Source organism: Pinus tabuliformis, chromosome 6 (assembly GCF_031772625.1).
Source record: "Pinus tabuliformis cultivar Carrire ecotype Pingquan chromosome 6, CPIR1, whole genome shotgun sequence".
In the NCBI taxonomy this organism is placed as follows: domain Eukaryota; kingdom Viridiplantae; phylum Streptophyta; class Pinopsida; order Pinales; family Pinaceae; genus Pinus; species Pinus tabuliformis.
Window position 1 is genome coordinate 341,369,182 of NC_142292.1, and position 12,200 is coordinate 341,381,381.

A 12,200-nucleotide genomic window follows, 5' to 3' on the forward strand; every position below is an offset into this window, starting at 1 on the left:
TTCTCTCTTGTATACATGTCTAATGTATGGAAATTTTGCTCATGAAATATGAAATTATGCCCTAATGTAATGTGAATTTAACAAATTTTGATTTTGTGAGGGTTTTGCATATATTACATGTTTTGGTATAGTGAATGAATATTCCTAGGGGTATATTATCTTCATAATTGCCTTGAGAAGTCATCAAATTGTTGGGATAAGAAGTATAAATTTCTTTGGTAACCTTGAAGCTACCTCTAGGGTTATGCAAAGTTGCCTTAGGACTCCTTGATTGGGTAAAAGTACTCCAAATTTTGAAAGTACAAGTGAGTCCATTCTCCCAATAGGCTAGGCACTGATCCAATCCTTGGTGATCACCTCAACGAATACCTTTTTCACCTCTTTCTCTCTTTTCTAAGCCCTAACCCTAGGGATCTCCTAGGGCATCACACGAAATCCATTGCAACCATCCATTTCAAGAGCGAGTTGGGCTACAACTATGCTGGGGTGTCCTCTAGGCCCTCACAAATTTTGAAAAACTTCCCATGGCTAGATTTGGAATTATCCCAAGCCCTAGCCCCAACTTCGTTCTTAGCCTTAGGTTTCCTTGGTTAGTGGCTTCATCAAGGATCATTGTATTGAAAACTCAAGTCAAATTTAATTTCTTTGATCCTTTTCTCCTCCCTTACCTGGTCAAGACCTTTTGTTTGAAGTTTTCCTGAAACCCTTGACCTTGTTTGGGTCCACTTGGGCTTCTTGGTTGTCCCACACCCTTTATCACTCTAATTTCACAAGGATCATCTCAAGAAATCTATTCTCCTAAGATTCTTAGTTCTAGGCTTCTCATATCAAGAAATATTCATCATCCCTAGGTCTAGGCTTCCCTTTGATCCCTTCTTGGAGAGCCATATATCTTGATTCTTAACCCCTATCATTTGAGTCTCTCCTTTGAATAGGCTCTAGAAATCACTACCTCTCCATAATTGATATATCATCCTTGGTGATTTTCCTTATACCAAGACTCCTCCCATTGGTGAAAGTTCGTAAAGAGTAGGGGACATTGACCGAGGTGACAATGGGTTTTTGTCCCATTGTTGCCACTTGGTCTAGTAGTTGCCCCTTTGGAACCCCTCCTAGGAGCCCATGCTAGATTGAGCGGTAACGGGGCCCACAATATTCAGTAGCAGGAGGATTAGTGTTAGGTTTAGGTATGTTCTATGCTAGAGCAATTTATTTAAATTTTCACAGTTAGAAATCACATCAGCATTAAGATAAATTGCAGATAGAACATAAATATAAATCGCAGAAGACAAGCCAAGACAAGAGGACACAAGATGTGGCACTAGCTAGGGACAAACCCCACAATGTGGGGAAACCCTTGATCAATTCTTCTTTTATGTTCTTCAAAGTTCAGCAGAGAAATAGAGAGAGAGATATAGTATATTTACAACAGAAGTCAACACTTTGACTTATCTAGATCTAGCATAGATCATTTCGTATAACGATGAGATCAGTTGAAGACATTATGCTTCAATTGATTCTCCAAGGTGACTCCTTCACCTATCATCGTGCTGCATCTGGTTCTCTTGCTGTACCACTGCATACTGCACCATGCTGCACTAATCATGATTATCATCATGTTGCCCATGTCCATGATCTTATCCATCATCATGCTGCCCTTCATGTCCATGATCTCATTCAACTTCATGCTGCCCATGTCCATGATCATGCTGCCCTTCATGTCCATGATCTCATTCAACTTCATGCTGCCCATGCCCATGATCTTATCCAACTTCATGCTGCCCATGTCCATGATCTTATCCATCATCATGCTGCCCTTCATGTCCATGATCTCATTCAACTTCATGCTGCCCTTCATGTCCATGATCTCATTCAACTTCATGCTGCCCATGTCCATGATCTTATCCAACGCCATGTTGTCCATGTCCATGACCTTATCCAACTTCATGCTGCTGTCCTAACAGATGGCATTCTATCACTGTTGTTCATTGTGATAGGGCTGCTACAGGTATGCCATTCTATCACTGTTGTTCATCATTTACGCCTCCTAGTTATGACTGTACCTCAGAGACATCTCTATGTTGAGATTGTCTATTTGATGACCTTGCTGCTCTCTATCACCCTTGAATGCTGGTCCCTGTACCCGAGTTCAGTTCACTTCTTGACTGTGGCTACTATACTCGGAGGTCAAGTGTTACATGTCTCCTTTGACTGCGTTTTACTTCTGGACAGCGTAGTGTATAAGGCTTCTGTACAGTGTGTTAGGGCCTGTTCATAAGGCTTCTTGAACAGTGTATTAGGGCCAGTTCATAAGGCTTCTTGATAGCGTGTTAGGGCCAGTTCATAAGACTTCTTGACAGCGTGTTAGGGCCTGTTCATAAGGCTTCTTGACAGCGTGTATTTGGGCCTCTCCTTAACCACGTTGACAGTGTATAGGAGCTCCCTTGACTGCAGCTAGGGCATGGCTTGACTGCGGCCAGAATACTCCTTGTTGGACTGTGGATGAGGGCTCTTCAAGAGCAGCAGGTCAGGCCTGCAGTTAGGGCACTTAGGACTGTGGACAAGGCCTCCCCTTTACTGCGTGTAAGAGCCTCCTTTAGCTGCATAAGGAACCCTCCTAGACTGCAACTTTGGACAGTGTATGAATCTCCTTAGACAGCGTATAGGTGTCTCTGTTTGCTGCGTAGATCGACCTGCGGCTAGGGCATCACCATTAGGCCAGCGTATTACTCTTGGTGTCTCACTCCTCCAAAAACCCAAGACGTGGAGAGGAGGAGATCACCTCAAGAATGTGTGTTCCAAATGACATCAAATCCTCTTCAATTTATACCAAAAACGTATAGGTTGAATAGACATGACGTTTGGGCTTCTTGAGCCTACATAAGTTGCTGGTCGGCTTGATAATAATTCCATAATCAAAATAAATTCATATCTCCATAAATACTTATCGGAATCGGATGATCTTTAGATCAATCCTACACCTCTCAACGAGAGGGATCCAATAAAAATATCAGCAGCCATAAATAAGCTGACCCACATGGAGTTTGGCCCTAGTTGCCAATTTTAACAATTAGTGTCAACAGGCACAGTCAGCTCTTTAGGGACAGTTGTAAAGCTAGTTGCAGTCAAATACATGAGAGGCACTTGCAGAGCTAGTTGGGCGCAGTCAGATCCCTAGTAGGCAGTGCAGAGCTAGTTGCAATCAGTGACTGAATGGATAGTTGCAGAGTTAGATGCAGGGACACAATAGATCAAAGATCGAGTTTCTAGTTGCAGGTGCAAGAAATTCATGTGATTGTAGGAGACATTGTGAATTGGCCAGTTGTAGGTAATAGGTTTAGTTCCAACTAGAGTGAGACTCCATAAGCGAGTTTCCATCCAAGAGAAATTTTCCAGTTCTGTTTCAAAGGGACATCAGGTAAAAACTCATTATTGCAGTAGTTGCAACAATAGTGTAGTGATAGAAACAACGTGAGGTCAGAGTTGATTCACCTACAGGTGGTAGTAGGTGGATTAGAGTTTGCGTAGTAGTTTGGTGGATAGTGAAAGCCAGTTGTATCATAGATGTCAGACATCAGGAGCGTGGATAGTCCAACTACAACATGTTCCCACAGAGCAGTAGGTTGCAGATATACTCATGAAGGCTCTAGGGAGAGCCAAGTTCGTCTACTTCCGAGAATAGATGGGTGTAGTGGAGAACACCTTCCTCACTAAGAGGGAGTGTTAGAGTTTATGGTAGCATCTGAAAGTGGTTCTAGACTTCTAGTCTCTAAGGTGTCAGAGAGGCTAAGGAACACGAGATCTCCAAAACCTAGAAAAGGTTTTGAGAGAAAACACTTAGAAACCCCTCAATTAAATTAATTGATCAATAATTAAAAGGTTCCTAAGTCTAACTTAGGAAAATTGATTAATTAATGGGTATTAATTGAGGAAATCAATTTTTCTCTAAAGACTTCTAAAAAAAGTGATTTGATGGAGTCTAAGATGATTTGAGCCATCGATCATGATTAGATCTTGGTCATTGATGCTCCAGTGAGAGATTATAAGAGCAAGTTGATGGGATGGAGATAGACACAAAGTTGTGAAGCAAGGGAGCAAGGCAGTGCGAATTACCTAGTTCGCAGGATTCAGTGAGGGAAGAATCTCAAGCCAGAGAGTAGCAAGGGTTTGCAGCCAGAGAATTTCCAGAGAATTTTTCAAGTGGTTATCCAGTTTCCAGTTGCAGGGAAGGAAGGTAGAGTTATTCAACAGGGTTGCCTAGTTTGCCAATGCAAGTTGCCCAATTTGTCGGTGCGAGTTGCAGGGAGAGGGATCGATTCAGTTTCTAGTGCTCGAATCAAGTCTTAGGAGGCCTAGCGAATTTATTCCAGAGGTAGAGACAAGCATGATGACTTGGTAGGAGTAGTTTCTGGGGCAGTGTAAAAGTCCCAAAGGCTGTAGTGCGCGTTTCTACCCAGTGATGCGAGTGTCAGGGAGGAGTGTGAGTGGCCAAGGAGAGCCCAGATCAATTTGCTGAGAGGGAGAGGGATTCTCCCAGTATTTTCCAGTGAGATAAAATTGTTGGAGGATTGCGAGTTGGGCATCTAGTTGTAATTCTCCAGATTTTGCTGTATAATAAAAATAAGCCCTCGTCTGTTGCACCAGTTTTCCCTTCAGAGTTTTTGCTAGGACTATTAGTCCAAAACTATTGGTGTCTATTTTTTATCTGTGTGCATCTATCTCAATCCCTGATTTTAAATTTAGTAGCGTATTTTTATTGTGAAGAATGCATCAATGATTTTTTCATTATTTGCCATAAACAAATAAACTGCTAATCAGTTAGGAGAATAAACTACAGTTGGTGCACTTAAGGAAATTTCACACTTGAGGCAAAGATGAGGCATTTTGTAGGTATCTTTTGACTATCAAACTTCATAAAATCAACTTCTCTTTCGAGTTGTTAAGCATAGGAGTTGGAGTGTTGTTTAGAACAGGAATTTCAGGTGGAATTCCACCCTCGTTTCAGAGAACTTCGAGTGTCTCCCTAGCAAGGAATTTAGGGAGTCCATTTCCAGGCTCTCACAGAGCTTCATTGTCTGTAGCTTTCCAATTTTGCGCACTTCCCCGGTGCAAAGGCAGTTTGTGTGATTCAAATTTGGCTCAGTTGGAGTCAGTTGGAGGATCTGGGAATTTACAGAAGAATTATCCACCTTGAGGCTAGAGTTTTGACACCATTTTGCAGGGCTGGAGTTGTAGTGAATTGGAGGGCTGAATTTCTCTAATTCTGGAAGTGTGCAGAGGTTCTTGGGCAAAGGCTATGTTGGGGTTGGAGGAAGAGGAGATTTGAGAAGCCAAGGGTTGGAAAAGGGCAGGATTTCGAAGGACAATTTTTAGTGGAGCTTGGAGAAACCTTGAGGAAGCTGATTTGGGGTCTTGGTAGGAGATTTCTCTCCAACAGGTCATAACACAATTAGAAAGGAAATTCACACTTCTTGGAGGGTTTTCCGAGTTCCCAGAATTAGCCTAAACGCTTTTTGGGTTTTTGTGGGTTTGGTGAGAGGAGTTTGGGGCTAATTTTCACAGAATTTTCTGAGCAGTATTTCAAGAAGAATGCCTTGTTCCAGTAGTCGGCTAGTCGTAGAATTTTTTGGGCAGTGCATGCTACCAGTTTGGAGCCATTCCAGCACTTGGGTTAGTGGAATTTCACTTGGGGTTTGAATAGCTTGCTCAACAAGCCCAGGTTCTGTCGCTCCTATCATTTGATGTACTCAACAATCATTTTTAATAAAATGGCTTAGCATTTTTGCCCAGTTTCTTTGGTATTTTGATTTGTGTGTGTGGTTTCAATTTTTTTATTTGATATTCTTGGTGCATGTTTTTGGTATTCACTATTATTTTCCACTTAGGAATATTACATGTTTTTACTTGATGTTTTGGGTATTTGGTATGGATAAAGGGGTGATTTGGATGATTGACTGATCTTCCCTGTAAATTTGTTCTCTCACCTTACCAGGGGGGTTAATTTTTAGCCCTAGTCCAATGGGACCTCCTTTAAGGCCTTGGGGTTATAGGAGTGGGTACTACTTGGGAAACCTAGATAGAAATAGTGTGTTAATTGTCCCTCAACCATACTTAACACTTTCCATGTCACATTATAAGCCTTTGATACCATCTCCAACTTGTCATTGGTTCATTGGGATTAGACAACCTCTTATTCACACCCTTGAGTAGGGCCGGAAAACATTTCCCTGGAGGTTAATGCAACTAAAAGAATGGAAAATCATAATATGGCCACAATGAAAGAAAAGAAAATCAAAATGCAAAAGATAGTTGGGACATAAGTTAGCACGTGGGCAAAAGCCTAGCATGAGCTCTACCCTCATTAACCATCACCTGGTTCTTAAGCACTTGATGCTCTATCTCATCAAAGGAACCCTTGCATGTCCCAACCCTAATGAGCAATAAACTGCCTCATCTTGAGGGGTAAATTAAATGTTGTATTATAAAGAGCAAGCTTTGATCCTTGAGCTATGCATTGTAATACAAAGCATTATCGAAAAGAAGTAAAAGACACACTAGAGGGGTGTAAAAAGCAAGCTGAACAAGGTAACTCATGCAACCATGATTACTCCCTCTGTTACATTTGTATACTCAAGATGTGGACTTCTATTAGCTAGTCCCTTGACCATGGCACTTGGCCATGGTGTCTTTCCCCTCCATTGTCACTTACCTACACCAACACCTATTGATTAAAGGGTTAACCTTGGAAATGCCACCTCCCTTTGAGGGATGTAAGCACCTAATAGGGTTGACTACTTGGCAAACCCAACAAAGGTAGGGAACACCTTTACGAGACTTGGTCTAGTTAGATATTTAAAGGTGACTCTATTTTGAAACATTAATATGCCCTTAACATGTCCACTTTGATGCATCTATGATCTTAGTCTCTAATGAATGGTTGCTTTCACTTGAGCTTAAGTTTCTTTTGTTAGGTGGTCCAGAGCAGCAAGAGGCTAAGAGGGCAGCCCATTCCACATGATGCCCAGGCCATATAGTGTACCCCAGAGATGATGCGATCCATAGAAGTAGTGATACGAGCCATAATGATATGAACCATATGTAATGCATAGATTCAACTTGTGAGTAGATAAGAACGTAAGCCACTATAATATAGAACAAGCGAGCTACAAAAGGAGAATGCAAGTCTAAGTTTAGGCATACGATCCACAAAAATTCACATAGATATATCGAACCTTAGAGTATATCGAGTCCCTTGCTCCCTTCAAAATGATCCACGTCAAATGACTATTTATAGTTGATTTGGGACATGGATTTTCATATGGGAGCCGACACGAGATTCTATAAAGTTGTCCTTGGAATCTTGGAGGGATAACATAAAAATTCAAATTTTGCTCAAAGTAATATTTAAATATATTCCTCTTTAATAAGCCCACATATTAATAATTATTTTTTTTGTACAATTTGAATTCTTCTTTGGAGCTCTCGTTGGGGCAGTTGGGTTCCTATGGGAAATTCTCCCATAGCTTCCCAGATTTCAACACTCTCGTCTAGGGAGAAACTTCCATTCGCATCATAAGTCTCATATCGGATGTCTCATCATTGTTACATCATGTCTCATCTCATCTCATAGAAGAATAATCCATAACCGACAGCAAGGGAGATCAATTTACCACAAGCGTATAGATCCTCCAAACCCTAGAAGTCTCCAAGGCAAGTTCCATGACTTTCATTTTAGTTACATTAACAAGACATCCATCTCATCACATCTTGTCTCAAGTTGTCTCTTTTGTTCATCAGCTGAACAATGATGTCTCGATTTAAAGAAGAAGAATCATCATAGGGGAGCTCCGACTTTCACCCTATATACACGAATTCACCCTATATACACGAAAAATAGCGGAGATTAATTTGCCACCCTATATCCGTTCGACAATAGACAAGATACAACTTACCACGAGAGGTAAGGATCATAGCTATCCTATTGTCCACGATCTTCCCACCTTGATCCTCAAGAGTCAAGTGGTAGAACCCCCACATCCTTAACCTGGGGGAGATACTCGACATACCAGTGGTAAGGATCACACACATCCATGTTACCTCACCCATTGACCAGATGGGTGGCAATCCCAACAAGTGCAACTTGTGGGTAGGATGCCAACTGGGGTATACTTTGTCAGACCTGATAGGGGGAGATACCCGACTTGTCATAAAATAAGAGGATCACGCACACCCTACAGTGACAATAGGGGAGATATCCGACCTACCACAAAGGGTAGGGATCACACACACCAATTGTCTAGAGATCCGTCAACCCTGGGAGCTCTATGGCTCAATTCCTCTCCCTGGGAGCTCAAACGGGGGGAAGAGCATAACTTGGTGTTCTTGATCAGTCGTGACCCTTTCCTCGGAGGGTCACATCCACTAGTCCGAGCTGCTCTATGAAGACCAAGAGCTTCCCTTTCGATAGAGGCTTGGCAGAATGTCAACTATTTGCTCATTAGGAGAAGAGTTGGAGCCTTATTTCTCCTCTCTACACCATATCTTAGGTATAGTGATATTTGAACTCAATATGCTTGATCCTGTTGTGGAATACAGGATCGTCTGAAATTCGGATCCCACTCTTGTTATCACAGTATATCATAGTCATGTCCAACACATGCTCAAACAACTCTCCAAGGAGCTTTCTCAATCATACTGCCTTGCAGCTAGCCATGCTAGCAATAATTTTCTTTGCCTTAGTTGTATTCAAATCAATAGACTTTTGTCTCCGGTTCATACAGGAAATCATGGCAGAGCCCAAGCTAAAGCAACACCTAGATGTGTTTTTCTTGTCAACAACATTTCCAGCTCAATCAATATCAGTGTATCCATGAAGTCTCACATCTCCGACAGTATATCTCAATCCATGATTAATAGTCTCATGTAGATATCCAATATACATATTTAGGCTCTATCTAGATCATGCTGCAAAACAAGCATTCATCTGCCTGCCAACTCATCATGGATCCATCAAATCTGTATCTGTAGAGGAGTCTCTCTCAATTGCTTTAGTGTAAATCTTCATGCCAAAGTCTCTGACAACATAATTCTATTACACTTTTAATCTCAAATAGTCAATCATCAAGGCTTAAAGGTCAACTCCTTCTGGGACTAAACACAAAGATGACCTGATCTTGTTAGAAAATAAATTATACGAAACCAAATATCAAAGACATAACTTCAATCATGAAGAGTGGTTGGAGTCTGCATTTGTTGAAATATATAACTAGGTTCAGTCTAAATAATGACATGTGTAATCATGATTTGTGTGTAATTGGTGTAAAGAAGAAAAATAAAATTATTCTTGTTATTCTTGAGACATGGGTTTCATGCTCTAGGGCTTGTCATATGGTCTACAAGTCAAAAGAGTCTGTCATGTATGAGAGACCCTTCTTGGGCATGTTGCATATTTATTTGAGTCATTGTAAGAGTCAAAAGACCCTCCAAGACCTTGTCACAAGTGCACAATCAAGTCGGTCCTCAAAATAAGCTAGTTGATTTATCAAAAGGACAAGTCGGCCTATGGAAGATGTCAAGTCGCTCATTTGCACGGAGAGATCACTATATAAAGGAGGACTCAGCCTCACTTGGAGGATCATCCATCAAGCATCCACGAAGAAGAAAGAAGTGCGAAAAAGGAAGGAAGATAGCCTCTTGAGCAACGAAGACAAGGAGAAGAAGATCGAAGGATTTTGTGTTGTTTTTGGGTCTCTCCTCCCACACGTGTGACTGCAGTTAGGTTTCTACAGTAGGGTTACATCAGTCCTCTAAGGAGTCGAGATAAAGGTCAAGAAAAGAACATCACTACTAGCCGAAGTCACTAAGAGAAGTGTGCAAGCATAGCGAAGGTGAAGAGCCACATAAATCTGCCCAATCAACCTCACACGTGTGACATCTTGATAGTTGCAGGTAGGCCGAAAATTACAGGTTTGTGAAAAGAGGCTGAAATTCCAGAGAAGCCGAAATCAGAGGTGCAGAAGTCAGTTTGACTAGCATTGACTTGAAGAAGAAGAAGAGTTGTTCAAGGAAGCCTTGTGACTTGGTCTTGGAGAGGTTCTTAGGTCAAGGGTCTTGGTCTTGGAATTCATCAATTGAAGATTCTATAAGAAGAAGAATTTGGTGGGTTTTCCTCTCAAGATTGGAGAGGTTTTGGCCCTGGCTGATCGCCTATATCTTGTGTCCTTTGTCTCATTGTTCTTTATGTTTTGGTAGTTGTTTGATGAAGAGAACATAATAATAATCAAGCTAAAGAACAATCTAACTAAGAAAAGTAAAAAATCTTCACAAGCAGTTATCAAAAGCAAGAGAAATCACCTATATTGTTGCCCCTAGATTTCTCAACATGGTATCAAAGCTAAGGTGACAAGTCAAGGAAGGGAAGCTCAATAAAGGACACTCAAGCATTCAAGGACCAAAGAATAATAACAAGGGCTTCAAAGCATCAAGAAGATCCTATCATCTCCAAGACATTTCGAAGACAAGGACTACATCATCATCTTGAAGAAAGTATTAATACCCTAACTCATTCAAGGAAAAAGTCTATACTTGAAGCATTTTTGGGAATCTCGCTCACATCAATATCTCAAGGAAGGAGACCTCAAAAGACCTTATCTCCACTCAAATTGAAGAGATCTTCAAATCGAAGCATCTTGAAGCCTAATCATCCAAGGGAAGGAAGATCAAGGACGTTGTCATTGTCATCAAGGATTCAAGGTGATCTCCCTCTCTTTGGGTTAAGGATCACTTTTGAAAGAAGACATCTTCTTCAAGAAGAAATCTTCTATTACCATATCATCATCAAACTCAAGAAGGTAGCAGATTGAAGATATTGTCATCAAGGAGTATCTTCACAAGTAAGTATCTTTATATCCACATTGTTGATTTTTGGGAAGCATCAGATGTGCTCTAGCTCCAAAATTTTGTGGACGGGCTAGAACACATGAGATCTCCAAGACCCATCAATCGTTTGGTGAAATTCCACCCGGATTGTATTTTATTAAAATAATTAATATTTTTAATGGGGTTCCTAAGTCTAAACTCAGGAAAATTAAAATATTAATGGATATTAATGAAAATATGGGTGAGAAGCTTCTAAGAGACGAGGATCAAGTCTAATTTAATATTAGTTGTTGATTAGAGATTAGATCACAACCGTTGATTTCTCAACATGAAAAGTATAAAAGGAGGCTTAGGGTCAGTTGGAGAACACACACTGAGCGAGCAGCACTTGAGCTAATTCGAAATTTTGGGGCGTGGTTTGCTGAGGATTTCGGAGTAAGCTTCTAGTGTAGAGAGGGGCAGTTCTGCAGAGGGACTTCCGTCCAAGGCCGAGAATACACAGCAGAAAGGCAGAGCAGCACCAGGGAGGGACAACGTAGCTCCAAAGAGGGTGATGCAGAGGCTGGAGGGCTGACACAAGTCGTTTAGAGGCAACGTTGGGGTTTCTGTGAGACAGATCGGGCAACAGTTCAGCAAATCTATTTCTGAGCCGGGAAGGCTCACTGGGAGGGTGACACAGCTCCTAGAGGAGGTGATGTAGTTCCAATGCAGAGTTGAGAGCAGCCATCGTTGCATAGCATTGGGGACAGCGCAGTCACCCGTGGGGTTTGTTCATCCAGTTGCTGGATTCACCAAATTATCTATCTGTCTCCGAATAGAGGTACTTCTGTCGGGTTTATTCTCTGTTGGGTGAGCCAGATTTGGCACCCTAGTTCTATTAAAAAATCTGCTTAATAATAAAACCGTCATATCTGCTGCACCGGTTTTCCCGCATTGGGTTTTTTGAGGACGTTTAGTCCAAAAATAAGTGTGTCATTTGTGTGGTTGTCTCATTTATTTTTCAGTACTTTATCTATATAGTGGTGTAGGGTGCAGTGTATTTGCATTAATATTTTCAGAATATTTCTAAAAATAACTTGTTAAAATGAAGAACACAAGTAGGTAATGCAAATCAGTTTACTGCAGTAGGACTTCCGGTTTCTTAGATTCAAAAATTTTCACATTGTATCAGAGCGATTGCAGATCAAGAAGGACTGAAGCCATCGACGAAAAGACAGAGGAAAATCCGTGTGAAGACCGCTATCCCGAGAGGAAGCACAGTTTTTGGCTGAGAGTGCAGAGGAAGGGTGACGCAGTCACCAAGGGAGGCTCATGCAGAGCCT

The 12,200-nt window shown here is 41.3% G+C and overlaps 1 protein-coding gene across 1 annotated transcript in view; it reads left to right on the forward strand.

The window, feature by feature from the left end:
* LOC149258693 (GTP-binding protein At2g22870-like) overlaps positions 1–12,200 on the forward strand; it is a 125,867-nt gene that overhangs the window by 84,458 nt on the left and 29,209 nt on the right. The gene's annotated exons all lie outside the window — the stretch shown is intronic.